The sequence below is a fragment of the Cavia porcellus genome, unplaced genomic scaffold, assembly GCF_034190915.1.
Source record: "Cavia porcellus strain 051 isolate PalLab524CR breed Dunkin Hartley unplaced genomic scaffold, mCavPor4.1 scaffold_8, whole genome shotgun sequence".
NCBI lineage: Eukaryota > Metazoa > Chordata > Mammalia > Rodentia > Caviidae > Cavia > Cavia porcellus.
This window is the reverse complement of record NW_026947491.1, coordinates 10,823,196-10,842,889: the sequence shown is the minus strand read 5'-3', so window position 1 is coordinate 10,842,889 and position 19,694 is coordinate 10,823,196.

Genomic DNA, 19,694 nt, shown 5'->3' with positions numbered 1-19,694 from the left:
ACTCATCAGTGGACAAATCCAGTGAGAGTATCTCACCTCCATGATCCAATCACCTCCCCAAAGACCCACCTATGAGCACATTAGGCTTTGGGGGACATATAGATAGAAAACATAATACCACACATACTGAAAAAACTTTCAGAAGTAAGCCCTTGAACTACAGTCTCTGAAATCCAACCCACTTTGAGGACAGTAGCTCCTAAAGCTCTGGAGCCATTAGCAGGGATACTGCCCTGTTTAGAGTCATGGCTGCCCATTTTTAGGAAGTGGCAGAACTGATATTTTTAAATAAGGTTTAACTAATAGCTATCTCTTTTCTCCCCTTGTCTTTATCCTTCACAAATATCATTGCCTGATTTCTGAAGCCCAAAGCTTAAAACTGTGGGCAAGAGGACAAGAAGACATGATGAAATGCTCCAAAGTGAAACCAGTGTCAGGGGAGGACTGAGACCCCATGGCCCAGGTCAGTTTGACAAACATTTGTTGACATTCCCACCGGTAAGATTAAAGTATGACAGGGGCTCCCAAGAGCTCACCCTCTAGTGGAAAACATGAAAAAAGAATGATCACATTACATTTTGTTCCTGATGAACTTGCAAAGCACTCTAAGGAGACTGCAGGCAATTCTTACACCACGGAGATGGTATGGGGGTGAGCAGAAAACCACCAAGACATTGTGACCTTCAAGCTGAACTTTGAACCGTGAGGCTACATTTTCCAGTCAAGGAGAGGACGTTCTGGGTAAGCAGCATGAGCAGAGGCCTGGATGTACATGGAATGACTGGATGAGGAGTGTGGAAGTCAGGAATGTTTTATATCTTGCCATTGTAACAAACATCCCCAAATCTCAGTTATAGTACCAAGAATCAGACTACATGGCCACTGTGGTCAGTGATAGGGTTTTCCTCCTGTAGGAGTTGCCCCTGTTGCTGGACAGCGCCCCCTTGTGTTAATTTTGCAAACATATAAGTCAAATCTCCCGCCCTTTGGGCCTGCGCAGAATATCCTCCTATCAGCTGTCAGGATGTTATTCTGCCCGCCCCTTTAGGTCCAAATAAAAAGGCCGTGATTGTTCCTGAAGCTTCTGAAGGCTGCCAGCGTCTCCTCAGGTCAGGAGTGTCCTCAGCAGACCTGCCGTGCCCTCAGTAAGGGCCTGTATACCTCCTTCCTGCTCTGTCCTCTCTCACACAAGGGGTAGGGGCGGGGAGGGGGAACAGTCAGCAGTAACTGCCCATGTTGTCTTCACTCCAGGGCACTGACTGATAAAACAGCCACCATCCAGAATTGGTATCTAGTATTGAAGCCACTGACCACGTGAGGCTGTTCACTGGGTTGCCATATTGGATGCATAGACATCACAGACCGTTTTCCACTTTGGAGAGTTCTGCTGGCCGGCCTGGTCTAGAATCCTGGTCTGCAAACTTTAGCCTGTAGTCTAAATCCAATCTATTTCTTATTTTGTTTTTTTAAATAAAAATTGTATTAGAATAGATTCCTGCTGGCTCAGTGGGGTACCATCTAGGATTCTTCTCATGTGGCAACAGTGGACCACAGGCTGAACGCATTTTTAGGAAGTTTCTTGTACCTGGGCTGGGCCATTGCCCATTGTTATGGAGAGAGAAACAAATCCCCACGCCGCATGCTTCCTCTGCTCACACTTCATTGGCCCAAACCAGTCATCTGTCCCAGCCAACCACCAGGGAGCCAGGAAATGCAGTATTTCCTGCATTTCCATTTGTCTAGGAGGAGGGGAAACCTGAAGCTTTTGACACAGGGCGACACTAGCAGAGGACACTACTAGATGTGGCCCAGAAACATCAACTGGCTCCAAAGCACCCAGAAGTTTGAACTTCAGCCCAAAAGACTTAGGATGTCATCAAGATTTTGAGAGGAGGGCATAGGTGGGTCCAAGAATCATATTGGAAAAGAGGTTGTTGGATAATGGATGGGAGTAACCAGTGCTGGGAGCTGGGGAAATTGGGGAAAGAATCCCAAAGCCTTGGGTCAAGGCCTGAATTTCTCCCTGGGCAGATTGTTCTGGAAGAAACACTGCTCTGTCCTGACTGGTCGGAGCCCACAGCCAAGGCAGCAGGATGAAAACTGAGGACACTTGTATAAGCACCTCCCTCCTGCAACCAGGCATTGTCTGAACATCTGAATACTACGTTAGCCTCCCCACAAGCCTGTGATGTGGGCTATTTTATCTCCATGTGATGGAGAAGCTTAACTGTCAACTTGATTGTCTTGGGAGCGGCGTAGGGGATCAGCAAAGCACACTTCTGGGTGTGTCTGGGTGGAGCATGGATTTAGGGAACTCTATCAGGTTCATCTCTCTTTCTCTAGCACTTCCTGCTCTGCTTCCTGGCTAGTAGGAGCAAAGAAGTTTTGCTCCACCACATTATTCCAGCTGGCCTTGGAGCCAGCTGACCATGGACTGACCTCTACGTGCCTTTCTACGACACGGTTCTGTCTTGAAGCTGACTGTGGACTTACCTGTCCTTTACACCATGATATTCCAGCTCCAAGTCAACCATGGACTGACTTGTTCCTGGCCTTCCACCTTGATATTTTGCCTTGAAGGTGACCATGAACTGAATTCTCCATGTCCTTCCACCATGATGTTCTGGCTTGATGCCGACACCAGACTGATTTGTTCCCACTCCTCCGCCATCATGTTTCTGCCTTGGAGCCAACTATGAACTGAATTCTCCAAAACCATGAGCCAAACCAAGCTTCTCTTGTTAGTTGTGGGTGGCAAGTGTTTTGTCCAGCTGATGAATACACCCTATCTTCCATGGAAGGAAACTGAGGCCCAGTGGGATAAATAAGCTGCCCAAGCCTTCCAGTGAAGACTGGTGCTGGTATCCCAAGCCTGGGGTCTGCTACTGCAGGGCCGTGAGCCCAGAGCCACATCCACAGGCAGCTGCACGGGACACAGGGAGCCCTGCCGTGGCTGAGCCTCTGATGCCTTCCACCCTGCCCCTCTGACTGCAGAAAGCTACCTGTGTACAGAGCATGGCGCTGGTGCTTTTTCATCTCCAAAACACATCAACTGATTTTGTTTGGAAATGATTTTACAAGCCACAATTCTACCTCCTACATCTCCTCCTGCATGGTTGGGTCCCTCGCTAGGACTGTAAAGGGCCTTTTCTTGTCGCTGAGCTCCTGCCCCGAGAGGAGTCTGTAGACCAACTGTCACATCTCAGCTCCACCCACATCCTCTGCCTGAGCTTCTTTAATTAGGGTAAGAAATACGTTTATGATCCTGAGAACCAGCTGGTGTTATATTAGGCAAGTTCAAAGATCAATCCCTCCAGGTAAGTTGCAGGACATTTCGGTAAAGTCAGAGGCCTGGCCCACAGCCAGCTCCAAACAAAATCATCTCCAGCAACCCCAGCCATGGGCAGTGTTGGAATCAGGACGAAATCCTGGCTTGGTGAACGTGGGGTCCCATGCAGGCCTCCCTGCCCGGCCTGGTGACCCTAGACTCATTTATTAACCTCCTTGAGCCTCGGCCTTCTGATGGTTAGAATACAGTTAGAATGTGAAGGAAAATGGCACCATGGAGACTGTGTGAGCTACTGAGCCACAAATGTTAGTTCTCTTCAAACTCAGTGAGTTCAAGCCCAACTTGAACTGCATAGCAAGACTGTCTCAAAAAAACAAACAGAAAAAAGAAGTCAAAGTAATGACTAAGAAAACAGTGAGATTCAAGAGAACACAGACAGACAATTAAACAAGATCAGGAAAACAATTCGTAATACTAATCAGCTATCCAGCAAGAAGACAGATACCTTTTATTTTAAAAAGGGACAAATATGTGGGTGTGGTGGCACACTGCTACAGTCCCCGCACTCATAGGGGCTGAGGCAGGAGGACCAAATTATCAAGATAAACCTGTGCAAATGTAGCCACTTAGCAAGATCTTGTCTCAAAATAAAAGATAAAAAGGGCAGAGATGTAGCTAGTGCAAAGTCCCTTAGTTTAATGCTCAGTACTGCAAAAGAAATAAACAGAAATCTTAGATATTAAGAACTCCAGGGTCAGGGATTTAGCTCAGTGGCATAAGTGCCTGCCTAGCAAACACAAGATGAAACAAATCAATAAATAGAGGAAGTATTTCCATTTTGGGAGTTCTGAAAGTGAGGCCCAAGAGGAAAGGCATGGGAAACGATTCAGTGAATTGATGCCTGGAAATTTCCCTCATCTTGGAAAAGATGCAGACATCCAGGTGCAGGAAACCTGTGAGGCCCAAACAGACTCTGCCATCAAAAACCCTCACCATGGCATTTTCTAGTGACATTGTCAAAATAACAAGACAAGGAGAGAACTCTAAAACTTGAAAGAAAGTGTGCCAAGGTACATTAAGGCTGCATTCTTTAACAGAAGATTTCTCAACAGACACCTGTGTGCTAGGAGAGAATGGAATGATACACCCTCTCTCCCTGGAAATAAGAATCAGCCAGAAAAGAATCAGCCTTGAAAACTAGAGATCCAAATCCCAGCCCTGATCAGCCTATCTTTGCCTCACCTGCTATTGCTGTGCCCTTGCTCAGTGGCTGTTCCAGCTGTTTTATTTTCAGAGAAACATGGTAGAAAAATAATTTCCAAAAGTTATCCTTAGGGACTGAAGCAAAAATAAAGACCATCCAAGACAAGCAAAAACTAAGAGAATTCATCATCACTACAGCGCTTGCAAAAGATTGTTGATTGTGCAGGAGGATCTCACTAAGTTTCCCAGGGTGGGCTCACACTTGGGACTCTCCTGCCTCAGTCTCCCAGATGGCTGAGATTACAGGTGTGTGCCCAGCCAAAAGGTGCTTAGAGGCGCTATGTTCACAAACAAAAGGAAAATTGCTACCATCATGAAAATACATTAAAGTATAAAGCCCCCTACATATCAGATGCACAAAAGAGGAATAGAAAATAATCAATCTTTTTTGGGGGTGGGATTTTTTTTATTTAAGGAGAAAAAAAAACAGAAAAAGGGTACAAGTTATACAGAATTTCAGAAAAAATAAACAGTAGGAAATCACTAGTTAATAGATTACATATTGTTATCTTAGAAATAGTTGTTCAAGTTACAAAATTGAAGCATATAAAGTGGACTTTCAAACAGTGAGACTGGAAGCAGTCTTGCTCAATGATCCAACAAACCTCAGTACTATGGTCTATCTTATACACTTAAATATATATGCAGTTTATTCTTTAGAGCACTTTCTTTTCCTTTCTTTTGTACAATAAATAATCAAATCTTAACAATTCAGTACACTATCAAAGCACAAACATGAACAAAAGATACCCAGAACTAACAAAGTGAATTACCAAAATGACAAGAGTCAGTTTTTCCCTACCAATAATGGCCTTGAATCTAAATGGACTGTATTCCCCAGTGAAAACATTCAGGCCACCTGACTGGACAAGAAGACCTGCCCAACCATATGCTGCCTGTAAGAAACTCATATTACCAGGAAAGACACCCACAGACTGAAAACCTGAAAAGCCTTTAAAATACCCTCCATTAACAAGTAGCAAGCTATAGAGGCCCAGGGTTTATAGGCAATGTCTGCACTAGAATGACTGTGAAGTTTCATAATCTGTGCACAGAGGTTTGCTAGCATTTGCTGTTCTTCTGGGCTGTCTCTCCTGAGTGCCACTTGCTGCACAGAAGCACCTATGTGATGCAGCAAAGCCCACCTCCCCTGCACAAGCTGAAAGCTCGCCTCTGGAGGTGACTCACAACAATTTAGATCAGAGTCCACAGTTCCCAGGACCTCTGAGGTCCCACAAGATTCTGTTTCAGCTCCATGTCACATTAGCTCTCTTTGCCATACGGTAGGACATCCGTCTTCCTCTCGGCCTTTAGCTAAGCAAACTGATGCTAAAGGGCCAGAAGGAGAGGCAGAGCACTATTTGCTGAGCAGAGCTAGCTGTTCTGCTTAACCAGTCTAAGGTTCAGCTCAGTGCCTGTTCCTGCCTCACCATCCACCCCGGACCTGGACATCAGAAGGTCCAGGACCTTGCTGCCCCAGCAGCCTCTTACGCATGCCTTCCCTGGGCAAAGTTAGACAGGATTTGTCTAATGAGGTTGAAAAAAGCAGGTTTTCTTTTCTGGCTCTGAATAATCAAGATTGTCCACCACCGGAAGCTGTAAATATATCACCCAAAATAGCAAAGAGCCTGAAGAAAACAGCTCCACAGTTGAAGGAAACTTAGTTTCTCTTTCTCCCATTAACAATAGGGTTTCTTTATTAATTTGTGCTTTTCTTCAGTATGAACTTTATTTTGCTTATCTAAATGAATGCAATCAAACAGCCCCAGGAGAGGCACAATTCCTGACAACAGAGACAGAACAGCAGTGAACTGGGCCTGAGAGCTCGGCCGTGGGCCGGAGAACGCTCTGTGATGATAGAAAATGTTCTGTCCTCTGCTGTAAGTGAGGAGCTCCAGCAACACCTGAGTATTAAATCTGTGAAATGTGGCCAGGATTATGTTTAAACATGGTTAATACAGATTTAAGCAGCCATGTAGTTAAGCAGCAATAGCTGGTTGCGATTATACTGGACGTGACAGACAGTAATTATGGCCCTGTGACCTCTTCCTACAGCTCCATCTCCTGCCCTAACAAAAGGCCACAGGAAATCTCTATTTTCTAGAGCTTGGTCTGGGGCAGGCGACTAGAACTGGAATTGGTCCCTCTCCAGTGTGGTGGGCGGGTTTATTAATCGTCTACACGATTGCTTTTGCCAGGGGTCCACAGCTCTGAGCCCAGACTGAGGAGCTCTGAATTCAAAGCTGTTTCTTAGGCTTGAATTTATGTGGTGTGAAATCTGTTAGATCATTCGCTCATCAGTAGGTTGTCGAGGATAAAGGGCTTCCAGGCCGAGGGTCACCCGTGTAATCAGAAACACACCAAGCCCGGCTTCTAGGAAGAGTGCGGCTTTCAGATGAAGTAGGGGTACGCAGGGGCCTTTGAGAGTCCTCACCATCGCTAACATTTCCTCTCTTATTAGGAAAAGAGAGAGGAAATTATTTTTCACCATTGTCATTGGACTCCGTGGCTGAGGTGTGGGGTCCCTAGGGTTCACATTTGAAAGCAGGGAGCTCAGGGGAGCTGGTGAAGACTGCAGACCCCAGGGAGGCATTGGGGAGCACAAGGTCAGAATGAAACGTGGGTGAGAGGGAAGCAGACAGCCATGCCCCTCTGCAGCGCCCAGCGGAAGTCGCAGGTTTCAGTTTGGTGATCACTCCTGCACTCAACAAATAACAGCCGCGGCGTGAACTGGGTTCTGGGCACACAAAGGTGGTGAGACACCCGCTGACCCGGACTCAGTCCCAGCAGCGAGCCAGTCCCTCTGTGCCATCCGGGAGCATGGCCCAGAGCCTCCAGGCCCCTCCCACTCGCTCGGAGCTCCTTCAGAAGGCTCTGCCTATGAATGAGGTCCCAGGGCTGAGCCCGGCCTTCACACTGCGCTGTGACCAGGCCTTTTTCATTTTCTGAGGCAGGGCCTCACCAAGTTGCCCAGGCTGGGCTGCAGCTTGTTGTACTCCTGCCTCAGCCTCCCTGGGTGCTGCAACGTGGAGCAGACTCCCAAGTTTTTACACAGTGTTCTGAGGAGATCCTGATTAAAAGGCAAAGGCCTCTCTTCCCACGCAGAGCTCCTCCTCCTCCTCCCCCAGCCGGCCCCCAGCCGGCCCCCAGCATAGGCCCAGGTGACTTCAGTCCTGTGGAGCCGCCTGGAACCCTCCCACCGAGTGCTGCAACCTTCCCACCTCCCTCTCCCTGGTCACCCACATCCCCTGCCAGTTAGTTCTCTGTGGAGCTGCCGGTCTGACTTTCCCAGAAGCAAAAGGGGTCTAATAGCTGCTTAAAACCACTCTGCAAGCCGAGCATGGTGGTGCACATCTGTCATCCTAGCATCCTGGGAGGCTGAAGCAGGAGGATCACAGCCCAGCCTGGGGCAATTTAGTGACTTAGTGGGCCCTGTCTCAGAATAAAAAATACAGGTGAGGGTTCAGCTCAGGGTGAAGGCCCTGGGTTCAAGCTCCAGTGCCAAAACTAAAAATAAAACACTGCACTTTGCACCTGCTGAGAAGCAGGCACTGACCTGGCCCAGCCCTCCGGCCTGTGCTGCGCCTCTGCCCCCTTCCCGGCCAGGCTGTCAGCTGAGATCGGATGCAGCCCCAGGAACCTCGCCAGGCACCATCTGGGGGCGCCTGACTTGGACTCGGGGCAGCACAGGGCGGCCGAGTGCTGGGCGCGAGAAGCTTCTCTGCGGGACACAGCCAGCAAGGTAAAGAAACCAGCATCAGGAAGAATGCTTACATTTAAAAAAATTAATGACAGTAAAAGACACACCGCCATGAATCTCCTCAAACTCCTGCCCCTCGCGTTGAACACTCATCCCATCGTCCTTGCTGTTTTTGCAGCAGCTCTGGGGTCCTCTTTCCTGAGGGTCTTTACCAGGTGGGATCAAAAATACAGCGAAAGCTGCTGCCCAGCACCATCCACTGTAAAAGCAGGCTTGTAAAATCACGATGCTGTGTCCTCATCCACCTCAGTCACCGGACGACTTCTGGCTCTTCCCTGAGTCACCATGAACAGGAAAGGGAGATGTTTAGAAGCAATTCAGGATACCGAGGCAGCCAGGACAGCGCAGCTAAAGACGCCAGGAAAGGACTCCAGAGCTGCTGCAAGAAGGGCCACCATGCAGGGTTTCCCGCTGGGCTGGCGACCCCTGCTGGTCACTTGGCGAGCGCGCAGGTGCACGGGAGCTGGGGACTGGGGAAGGGCCGAGGCCAGGGCTGCCATGGGGCAGCTGTAGGACGGCCCAGCAGGGCGGCAGGGATGGACCCAGGGAAGCTGCGTCACCCAGAAGGAACAGCCACAGATGGGACCCGAGGGCCCCCGGTGCCAACGACACAGCCAAGGCCAGCCACACTGCCCACTCCTGCCAGGACCCAGGGTGTCAGGCTTCGCCCCACCGCAGCGCTGTGTGTGCTGACCACCTGGAACTGGCCACAGCTGGACGCTGGCCAGACCCCCACAGGTGCCTTTCATGAGACATTCCTATCTTCTTGGCTGTCACACACGGGGGTCACTGCATGCAGGCTGCCAGATAAAGCAGGCCCGGGGTGAGGAGAGAAGCTGTACCTGGGCTTTGTCCCAGAACCCAGGCCTTCAGAGCCGGGAGCAGAGGTGCGGCCCACCATCCCAGCACCCGGGAGGCTGAGGCAGGAAGATTGCTGCAAGTTCAAACCCAGTGTGGACTACACAGCAAGACTGTCTCAAAAAAACAAATAATTATACAGATAGTAACACCTATTTCACTCTGGCCTAGGAAGTTTAAACGGGTACAGAGAACTGCTGTGGCTAGAGCAGGAGGGAACATCCTTTCCTGCTTGGGACCACCCAGGAGTGGTGCATGTCTGGTCCCCGTCCAGTTGCTTCCACCCCGTGTTACTAGTGGCCCTGCAACCCAGGTCACTCAGGCAGAGTCAGGTGCACATCACAGTCCAAGTCTCGGTCCTGAGCCCCACCCACCACCACTTACCCCCACCCTTACCATCCCCGGTCACGTAGGGTGTGGTCAGCGCCCTCCCTGCAGCCTCCATCTGCAGCCCTGTAGCTGGAAGCAGGGGCTCCGCACGAGCAGGACTGCGAGAGACCCGGGTGCAGGAGGCTGGGCGGGGTCCAGGCCCAACTCACAGCTAGCAATGCCATCAATGTCCCTGGCCCCTGGGAGGGGCGGAGCCTCGCTTCTCCCAGGAAAGGAGCTGAGGCTTGGGAGGCCCTGAGGACATCCGCGTCACCGAGGACAGGATGCTGAGCACCTCCCTGCAGCTTCCCCGGGGAGGCCACCCTGCCCACAAGGCCTGGTCCATGACCCTGGGAGAAAAAGTGGTAAATAGGGCTGCAGGGGCCTTCCAGGTGGCAACAGCCAGTGTCCCTGAGCTGGGACCCAGACAGCTTGGGTTCTAACCACTCCTGCCTGCCCCGTCCCATCTTCCGAGCCCATTCATGGCCCATGGGCACAGGGGAGGACTGAAGGGGACTGAGAAAGTGCTGCTGACTGCGGTGGGCGTCCTAGCAGTCAGGAGGCTGAGGCAGGAGGATCTCCATGGTTTGAGGTCATCATGTTGGACAAAATAAGCTAGACTCAGAAAGACAAATATCCCATGTTCTCCCTGATATACAAAATCTAAAAACTGATGACAAGAAAATAGGAAGAAGAAGGAGGAGGAGAAGCAGAAAATCAGGGCCTATGACAGGCTATTGATCAAATGTGCTTTGGGGAATTATTTTCCAAATGAAATGCTCTCTTTTATAGCAATGCACACCCCTCTAAAAAAGGGAAAATTTAAGTACTATGAGAAAGGAGACTAAATATATTAAATATCTATTTATTTTTTAAAAATGCAAAGAAGGAAGGGGTACAGAGGGAATGCTCACCTACACTGAGTGGGCGACACAGCAACCCTGGCCCAGGGGGCGGAGGAGGGGACAGGCGCAACCCTCTCCCCGCAGGGGCCTTATCCACTCAGCTCTGCAGCAAGGCACACTGAGCTCAGGCCCCGCCCCATTTGAGGGGGCGAGGCTTCTCCCCTGAAAGACAAGGTGCGCCCCTCACCATCACGTGGCCCCTCACCATCACGTGGCCGCAAGCGAGGACAACGTCCTCCTTGTGGTTGAAAACAGAGGCTGGAAACAGGATGGGTGGAGCTGCAGAGTCTTTCCAGGGAGCCTCTGGCGTGGCCAGAGAGCCACGTCCTGTCCCCATGCAGGACCTGTAACAGCTGGGGCAGCAGGGGCACCAGGCTTTGCCTGAGACCTGATAGCTGCCAGCCATGGGCGTCCCCAGGCTGCATGAGGAGAAGATGGTGCTCCATCCATACCAGCCTGACCCTGCTCGGCGGCATCTATCTGGGTCATTTTGAGCATAATCAAAACAAAGTGACAAGACCACAGCTTTCAGTTCCTGTGGAGCAGAGGTGAGGGGTTCTGGCTGTGGGGTCCGGAGAAGAGTGCAGGGGACCCTGTATTGGTCTCCTTCCCACTGTGTGAACAAAGTATCTGACACCCACAGCCTTTAGGAGGAGAGGTAGTGTGACTCATGGTCTCAGAGGGTCCAGCCCATGGTGATGCCCCTAGGAAGGAGCATCATGGCAGAAGGGTCTGGCGGAAGAGAGCTGCTCACCTCATGGCCACCAGGGGGCAGAGAGAGAGAGGAGAGGAGCAGGGGACAAGAACCCATCCTTTCAAGTCTCAGCTGAGTGACCTCCTCCAACCAGGCCCCACCTCCTATACCACTGTCAGCCCTGGCCTGATGGATCCTCTGATGAGCACAGTGCCCCGTGACCCATCACCTTCCACACGTTAGACTTTTGGGGGGACGTGTTAGGTAGAAACCGAAACAGGCACATTCCGCAAGGACTTCACAGGGGAGAGACCCTGAAAGGTGATGCGTGGAGGCCTCTCTTCTCCCTGAATCTCAGATTCTTTGGTTACATGAACCCCTCCCGAGGAGCCCCAGTTCCTCCCAGCACAAGCCAGGACAAATACTGGCACCCAGCATCTCCGGCTGCCACAAAGGCTGCCCCGACCCTAACTTGGAGCCATGGTCCCTGACTTCCCAGGGAGCTGTCCCCATGGCAGGAGGTCACATCTCCATGTCACACTGCCCTGTTGCAGGCATGCGCCACCTGGCCTGATGATTTTTAGTGAGGTTAAGTGTGCAGTGCACCAGAGCTGAGTACTGCCCAGCTATCGGCACATCCACCTGCGGGGCCTCTCGCCTGTCCAGGTGGGGGTCCTGCCTGTTTGCCCCGGCATCCTGGGGGCTGCCAGGCCCACCGGAGCAGCCTTCACAGACCCCCAGCATGGGCACAGAAGGGACAGTGCCTGGGTCCCCTGGGAACCCACGGGCGTGGCCACAGCCCACAGCAGGGCCCAGACAGCAGGGTTTCCAGAAGGGGGCCTGCCCCACCCCCCGCCGCCACCCTGCCCTCTCTCACCAGCTCCCTAATGTAATCCTGAATCCCCCATGTGTTGTTTTGATATAGCATCTCTTTAAGTCTCTAAATGCCCTGGCTGGACTGGAGCTTGCAATCCTTCTACCTCAGCCTCCCAAAGTATTGGGGCAACAGGCTATACCATTGTGCCCAGTTATTTTTAGCAGGTCTTTTATTTATTTGATTGACTTTGGGGGAGGCACAAGGTGTAACTATATAGATCAGGCTGTCCTTGAACTCACTATGTATCCCAGGCTGGGCTTGAACTCAGGGTGATCCTCCTGCCTCAGCCTCCCGAGTGCTAGAATTACAGACATGTACCACCAAGCCCAACTATCTCTAGTGCTTCTAAGCATGCATTCAGCAGCATTAAAATGATGTGCTGCTACCAGCATACCTGCTTGATGGAGCTTCCATTTTCCAGGCAAACCCTGTACCTGCCAAGCAATAAGACATGCTGGCCACCCTGGGCTCTGCTTGTCTCTAGTCTGATTTCCTCCCCGGAGAACAAGTCCAGCAGCCGAGTGTGCAGGATTAGCTAACGGCCATCCGGTAGCCCCAGCTGAACTGAGTCAGCACGGCGCTGGGTGTGGAGGGCCCACCTGAGGATGGTGTAGGGGACCATGGTGCTGCTGATTCTCCTGGGGAAGCTTGTCACGCTGGCTGCCTGTACAAACTCAGTGAGCCCTGTCTCAAAAACCAACAAAGAAATGCAAATAATGAGAGGGGGGATAACGCTGTCACAGGGAGAGCAAGACGTCTGGTGACATGGCCAGAAATCCCTGCCTGGGGGACACAGCTGGGGCAGCCACCAAGCAGCAAGTTCACCTGGAATGCAGTGACCTTCCCATGTCCCCGAGACCCCATGGGAAGTGGAGGAGAGGGAGGAAGGCAGGAGGGCATCGCTGGGGTTCTCTGGCCCGAGTGCCAGCGCTGAGAAACCACGGCTCGGACCTGAAAGAGGCACAGTGAAGTCACAGGTGGTGTGCAAGCCAGGACAGGCCGCCCCATCTCTGCCACCTTGGCCACAGTGCGTTGGAGCTTGGCCCGGATGCTGGAACTCCTCAGCCAGGCGGACAGGACAGCACCTGGGCCCCAGCATCGTCACTCCACGCAGACCCGAAGGCAAGACTGACAGGGAGGAGCCAGGCTCCCAAGAATGGGGAGACAGGGTCAGGCCGTGGGGACCCTACACCCCCACGAGTTTGTCCTTTGTTAAGGTGGTTGCTGCCACTGCAGGCCCTGAGGGGGCCCAGACTCACTGTGCATGCACAGTGCTAGTTGCGCTCCTGTCACAGGTTCAAGAGATTGTGTTTGGTTTTGTTTCTCTAGCATGGGGGATGGAACTTGGGGTCTTGGTCCTGAGCTGTACCCCCAGCCCTTTTTATTCTGTATTGGAGATGAGGTCTTACCAAGTCTCTAAGCTTGCCAGGCTGGGTTTGAACCTAGGATCCTTCTGTCTCAGCCTCCTGAGTACTGGGCTCTCAGGCGAGTCAGCTTAGAGGGGCTGTTTCCTGGCTCCCAGCCCTCGAGGTGGAAATCTTCCTGAGTCAAGTCAGAGATGGTGGGGCCGAGCCCCCGAGGTCACTCCTAAGCTGTAGCCTCGAGCCCTCCCGGACCGAGGGGCGCAGGGCTCGGTAGTCCAGGCACACTGGAGCCACTGTGCCGGCCCGCGGCGTGACACTGGCGCCACCTGGTGACTGGACCGCGAAGCACAAGCCCAGCTGCACAGGAGGCGCTCCTCACCCAAAGGCTAGGAGCAGACGCTGCAGGAAAGCGTGGGAGCGGGGGGGCGGGGGCGGGGCCGGGGGCGGTGGGGGGGGGCATAGTTTAAGAGCAAAAACGTAGGCGAACAACAGAACTAAACTCCCCTTTTCAAAAAATTTGTTTTTGGATTTTTGAGACAGGGCCTCGTCATGCAGTCCAAGCTGTCTTGAACTCAATGTGGAGCCGAGGCTGACTGGGAACTCTGAGATTCTCCTGCCTCAGCCTCCCAAGTTGCTGGGATGACAGGAGTGTGCCACCACACCACACTGGCACAAGTTTCAAAATAATCTTCATCCAGCTGACTTTCTCAAGCCGGTATATTTTTATGAGTGAGCTGTGTTTGGGAGGCCCAGTGTGTTCACCTGGACACATGACAACCGCAGCCAGACTGAGGACCACTGAGATCTGGTGCCTCCTGGTCCCCGCGGCCTGCTCAGCACAGAGATCTCAGGGTCCCGGGGAGTGGGGTCCTCACATCAGCCCTTAGGTGACCCCAGCGAGGCCTGGACTGGGCTGCTGACCCGAGGGGAACCGCTGTGGTCTGAGAGCCATAGCTGGGAAAGGACAGGCTTCCTGGAGAGCAAGCACCCACCTCTACGTCCCTGCTTCTTGGAGGGAAGGAGTACAGGAGCCCAGGGCAGGGAGACACACACTTGTCATCCTAGTGTGGGAGGCCAAGGCAGGAGGATCGCCTTGAGATCGGGGCCAGCCTGAGGGACACAGTGAGTCCCATGCAGCCCGGCTGCACAGCAAGGCTGTGTAAGGAGCAGCACTGTTCAGAGCGTGGGTGGGTGGGGGGTTTTGTCACCATGCTTGGTCCTGGGCCCTTGCTCCTGATGGCCTCCACATGTGGCTCGGCCGAGGGCAGCCAGGAGCCACTGCCCAGTGACCCAGGCCTCCCAGCCCCCAGCTTTCCAGTTCCCCTCGACACCCATGAGGGGAGGGGTGGGGTAGCTGTCACCAAGCCAGGGTCTCAGGTGACCATGAGGCAAGGCTCAAAGTAACACAGTGGGAAACAGCAGTGCCTGCAGGGCCCCCAGGCCACCGCCCACCCTTCCTGTCCTGCGCCCTGCACTTTTCCTCTAGACAAGGACGCTTGGAGAAAGCTTTGGTGTCGCCCAGAGCTCACAACATCCACAGGCAGAGACGAGCCCGCTCCTTGGGCCTGACCCATGCGGCTCCCGCCAGCTGCAGCACGTGGTCCTTCCCGAGGCGCTGGTGACCCTGCTGCTGCCACTAGCCAGCAACTGACACTCACTTCCTTTTTAAAATCCGGGCAGTCCTGAGTGCCACATGTACATCTACCTCTAAAACGGTAGAAAAGCAGAAAAGGAAAGAAAACAGAAAAAAGTCCGAGACTTACTTAAAATAGATCTGAGAGGGCCGTGTTGGCACACAACTGCCATCCCAGTGGTACAGGACCTCGGGAGGCTGAGGCAAGAGGCTCGCTGAAAGTTCAAGGCCAGTCTGGGCTACCCGTAACGCAAAAAAAATCCAAAGGACAGAAGAAAGATATTTCCTGCACTGTTATATGTAACACAGGAAAAAGCTAAGTGGAAAATAGTGCATTTCCCCGAAAATAAGACATAACTGGAAAATAATCAGCTTTGAAAACTGGAGCTCAGATCTGCCAGCCCCATCCCCTGGCCTCACCTGCCTGACAGAGCGAGTTAGGGCTCAGGGAAGTGGAACTGTGCCGCAGGACACTGGCCGTCACCATGGTAACGACCCACTTCTTTTCGGGTTAGGTCTTATTTTCAGGGAAACCCAGTGCTATAAAATACAGCGCAAATGTCTCTCGTGTGCTGAGCGTAACACTGAACAGTGCGAATTACTGTTCTGCTGGGGTGCGTCCAAGGGATCCAGCTCTGGGCCTGGAGCCTGAACCTCACACCCCCTTTACCCCAGGTTGGTGCGGGTGCGGGGTTGAGAGGCACCCTCGGCCACTCGTGGCTCTGCCCGTGTGACCCCCACGGTGTCACAGGCGCCCAGAAGACGGCAGCTGCCGAGGAGACATCGGACCGCACATCTGGCTCGTGTCCCCCAGCTTCTCCGCCAGTGTGTGACCACAGGGAAGTCTCGTGATCTCCCCAAGCCCCAGAGTCCCATCCAGCTGCACAGAACAAGGCCAGTGCCTAGGATCCCTGAGTGGCACAGGGTCCGCAGCCCCTGGCCCAGCCCGGCCTGAACCACGCAAACCACCTCGTGTCCCAGAGACACTCTGGGGCCTCCTGCACCACCCCTCACACCAGTGCCCCGTCTTTGGGTCTTTCCACTGAGCTCCAGCTCTATTTTATTTTGAGCACAGCTTTGTTGATGTCACTAGGTTGCTGGCCCTAGGCTTGGACTTTCGATCCTCCTGCCTCAGCCTCCCAGAGTACTGGGTTACAGGTGTGCACCACCCACCCGGATGACCCTTGCCCTTTGGTTGGAAAGCTCCTATCTATCCCATGAAGCCCAGCTGAGATGTCTCATCTGTGAAATTCTCCTGCCCCCACATTTCAAGCGCTCTCTCCCTCATGTACCCAGCTGTACCACACAATCGTCCCCTACAAACTGAGCCTGTCCTAGGCCTCGCCTCATACATAGGAATGGCCCTTAATAACAGCTGCACCAGGCACCCATTGAGGCCCCGTCTGCATCCCCAGGTCTCGAAGCTGAGCCTCTAAGAGCTACGCTGGGTCTGGGTCATGTAGCTGAAGAGGGATGGATAGGACATAATGGAGCCAGTCCCTATTGTCCTATCCAGGCTCCATCCCTGTGCCCTGCACGTGGGCTCAGCCGCCAGCATCCTGTGCCTCCTTGACCACACCAGGCTGCTCCTGCTGGGGCCAGTGCCCTCCGGTGTCTGGAGGCAGCAGGTCTGAGGCTGTTGTCCAGCTGCCTTGTTTTGTTTTCTTTGTCCATAGCACCAAAGGAGGCACTCCTGGCAGGAGCCCATGCATGATCACGGTGCCTCTGAACTCCATCCCTGCTCCTCCCGCTCCCCTCCTCCATCTCTCGGTCCCTTTCCATGTGCAAAAATCTACCTCCCTGTTCCCTGTGTCTTGTATTTTGCTCTTCAGCTTATTTACAGTTCCTTCTCAGAAGGAGAGACCATGTGATATCTAAGCTGGCTGTCACTTGCATTTCACTTGGCATAATGGTCTCCAAGCACCTGTTTCCTACAGATGACTTGCATGTGTCCTTCTTGGCAGAGTAGTGCTCCATGGTGTGTAAACACATTCTTTGTCTGCTCATCTGCTGATGGACAGATACGCAGAACTGTGCATCTTTGAACACGGTGTGCATGGGTCTCTGTAATGTGATATCTTCAACTCTTTGGGGAAGATACCAAGAAGGGGCACATGTGGGTTGAATGGGACCTCCACTTTTAGTTTTGGGACTCTCCACACTGATTTCCCCAGGGGCTGAGTGGGCCACACTCCCAGCGGTGGAGCAGGGCTGCTTTCCCCGCGGCTCACCAGCACGGGTTTCTGGTCGACTTCTTCACGGTGAAAGGAAGCATCCTAGCAGTTCTCGTCTCTGCTGGGCCGTGAGGTTGGACGTGTTTCCTCCAACGGTATAGTCTCCCTGGGAGTGCTGTTCCAAGTTTGGACACACGGGTCTAGGGCTGAGGATCCTGTCCTCCACCTCCACGTGAAGGACGCGGGGAAGAGTGCGCATGCGACAGGCCTGGCTGCACTGCAGGGCTGTAGCTGGCGTGGAGGAGAGTGTGCCTGCACCAGGGCTGCACCACCTTGCAGGGCTGCAGCGGGCGTGGGCTTCTTGTTCTTCTGAGCACACTTGGGCGGCACAGGCTGTATTAGAGCAGAGTTTGGGGTGCAGGATAGCACAGAACTGCAGCACTGGCTCCCCTCGAGTGTATCAAAGCCCCGCAGATGCTGTTTCCCAAAACCTGCAGGCCTGAGAACGGTCGACCGCTGGGCAACTGTGCAAAAGTGCGGGTCGCGCAGCTGTGCGGCACTCAGTGCACACACACTGCACACACAGTTCCTCAGCTGGAAACTGAGTCAGGGCTGTCTTGAGTGCCCGTGGTAATTTTCTGGCTTTCACGACTGTAACTATGGCTATGCGAGATGGTACTATTGTAGCCAGGCGTGGTGGCGCATGCCAATCATTCTAGCACCCTGGGAGGCTGAGGCAGGAGGATCTGCAAGTTTTGAGCCCAGCCTGATCAATTTAGTGACTTAGTAAAACTCCACCCCAGAACAAAAAACTGTTAAAACATAGTTCAGTGTAAAGACCCTGGGTTCCGGCGCTAATACAGTTCCACACACCCTAAGATAGAAGGCCGAGTGTTCCTGTTCACAAAATAAAAACAAAAGGGTGGGTGTGATGGGAGCCTCTCCAGGACTCTTTGTGGACCTGGGCTCTCACCGAGGGCACCCTGGCTTAAGATGAGTGGGTATCACGTCTAAAACTAGGTCACAGAGCAACCCTGACTTGCAGTCTTTGAGACAGAGAAATGCATCTCCACCTCCCCCCCCCCAACACACACAACCTGCAGAGAGCACGTGTTGATTGACAGCTGTCCTGGACACCCCTCAGCCGCTGGTGGCAGGTACCTGTCTGGGCCACAGAAGGCTTGCATTCGCTCCATGTTAGACCAATCAGCAATCTTGAATTTAGACCAATCAGCAAGCCCACTGTGGCCCAATCACAGAACTGATGCTACCATATAAGCAGATTTCAGCTGCCCCTCTGGTAGTTAGGTAGGGGAGCTGTTGGCAAAGTGGTTCTGCACCTGTCGGGATGGCTTATCCCAGTGTCCCATGCAGCAATGGGACACCAGGGGCCAGGTGGCGCTCCAGGCTATGTCCCATATCTCTCACTCCCCTTGGTCCGTCCTGTGCGATCTGGCCGCGGGCCAGCGGGGTGCCTGGTCCTTGCCAGGTGCAACCACATTCCCTGATCCAGGCCCTTGCCTGGAAACTGGAGTGCAAACCCCCAAACCACCTGTCAGCCCACCTCTGCCACCGCCAGCCTCAGACAGCGTCCTCACAGACCAGGTGTCCTGTGGGCTGTGGCCTCGCCCAGCACCGCACCCAGCAGGGCTGCTTCTGCCACTGCAATCCTTGCCTGCTGTCCAGTGTCTGGAGACTAGCGCTAAGGGGCTTGAAGACAATCACACATCACAGCAGCCTGCGTGCCTCTCTCCTTAGGTGCCAGGGATGGATGGCTTCTGTGCTGAACTAAGCCTCAGCTCTTTCGTTTTTTTGAGCTAGGGTCTTGCTAAGTTGCCTAGACTGGGTTTGAACTCAAGCTCCTCCTACCTCAGCCCCCCAGGGTACTGGAACAGCAGGTGTATGACACCCCGCCTATGCCCTTATGAAATCTTCAGGCAAGAGTAATTTTCAAAAAAGACTACCTTATAAACTAAGAATCAAAAGGAACAAAAGAGTGCAATTGTACTTAAGTTTTCCTCTTTCCCTGTGGTTTTTAAGGCAACACAATCTTTAGAAAGTATATTCCAGAGAACTGACTGGACTCTGGTTTTAGGGCTGGTGGGGCCCACAGTCATCCTGTTACCCTGGTTATGGCATCTGGAGAGGAAGCTATCCTCCAGGCACTGCTTGGCCTTCCACATTCGCCACTGCCTCTCAGACTGTCTAGGCCTCGACACACCCCACGCCGCTCTCCCACCCTGGGGTCCCAAACCCCTCCTGACGAAAGCTCCTCCAGCCCTCTGAAGGATTTTAGAATGAGCCAGCAGTGGAAATGGGGTTTTATAGCGAGCACTACTCTACTGTAAAGCACAAACTAGAGTCATCGGCCGATGAAGAAGGGCTGCGGGTAAGACCAGAATGGTAAGTGAACTAAACCAGACCTTAGATACTGCATGGTTTACATGAGAAACTCAGTGTAAGCAGAGAGCAAAGTAAGACAGGTTGACAGGAAGTGGGGAGATGCAC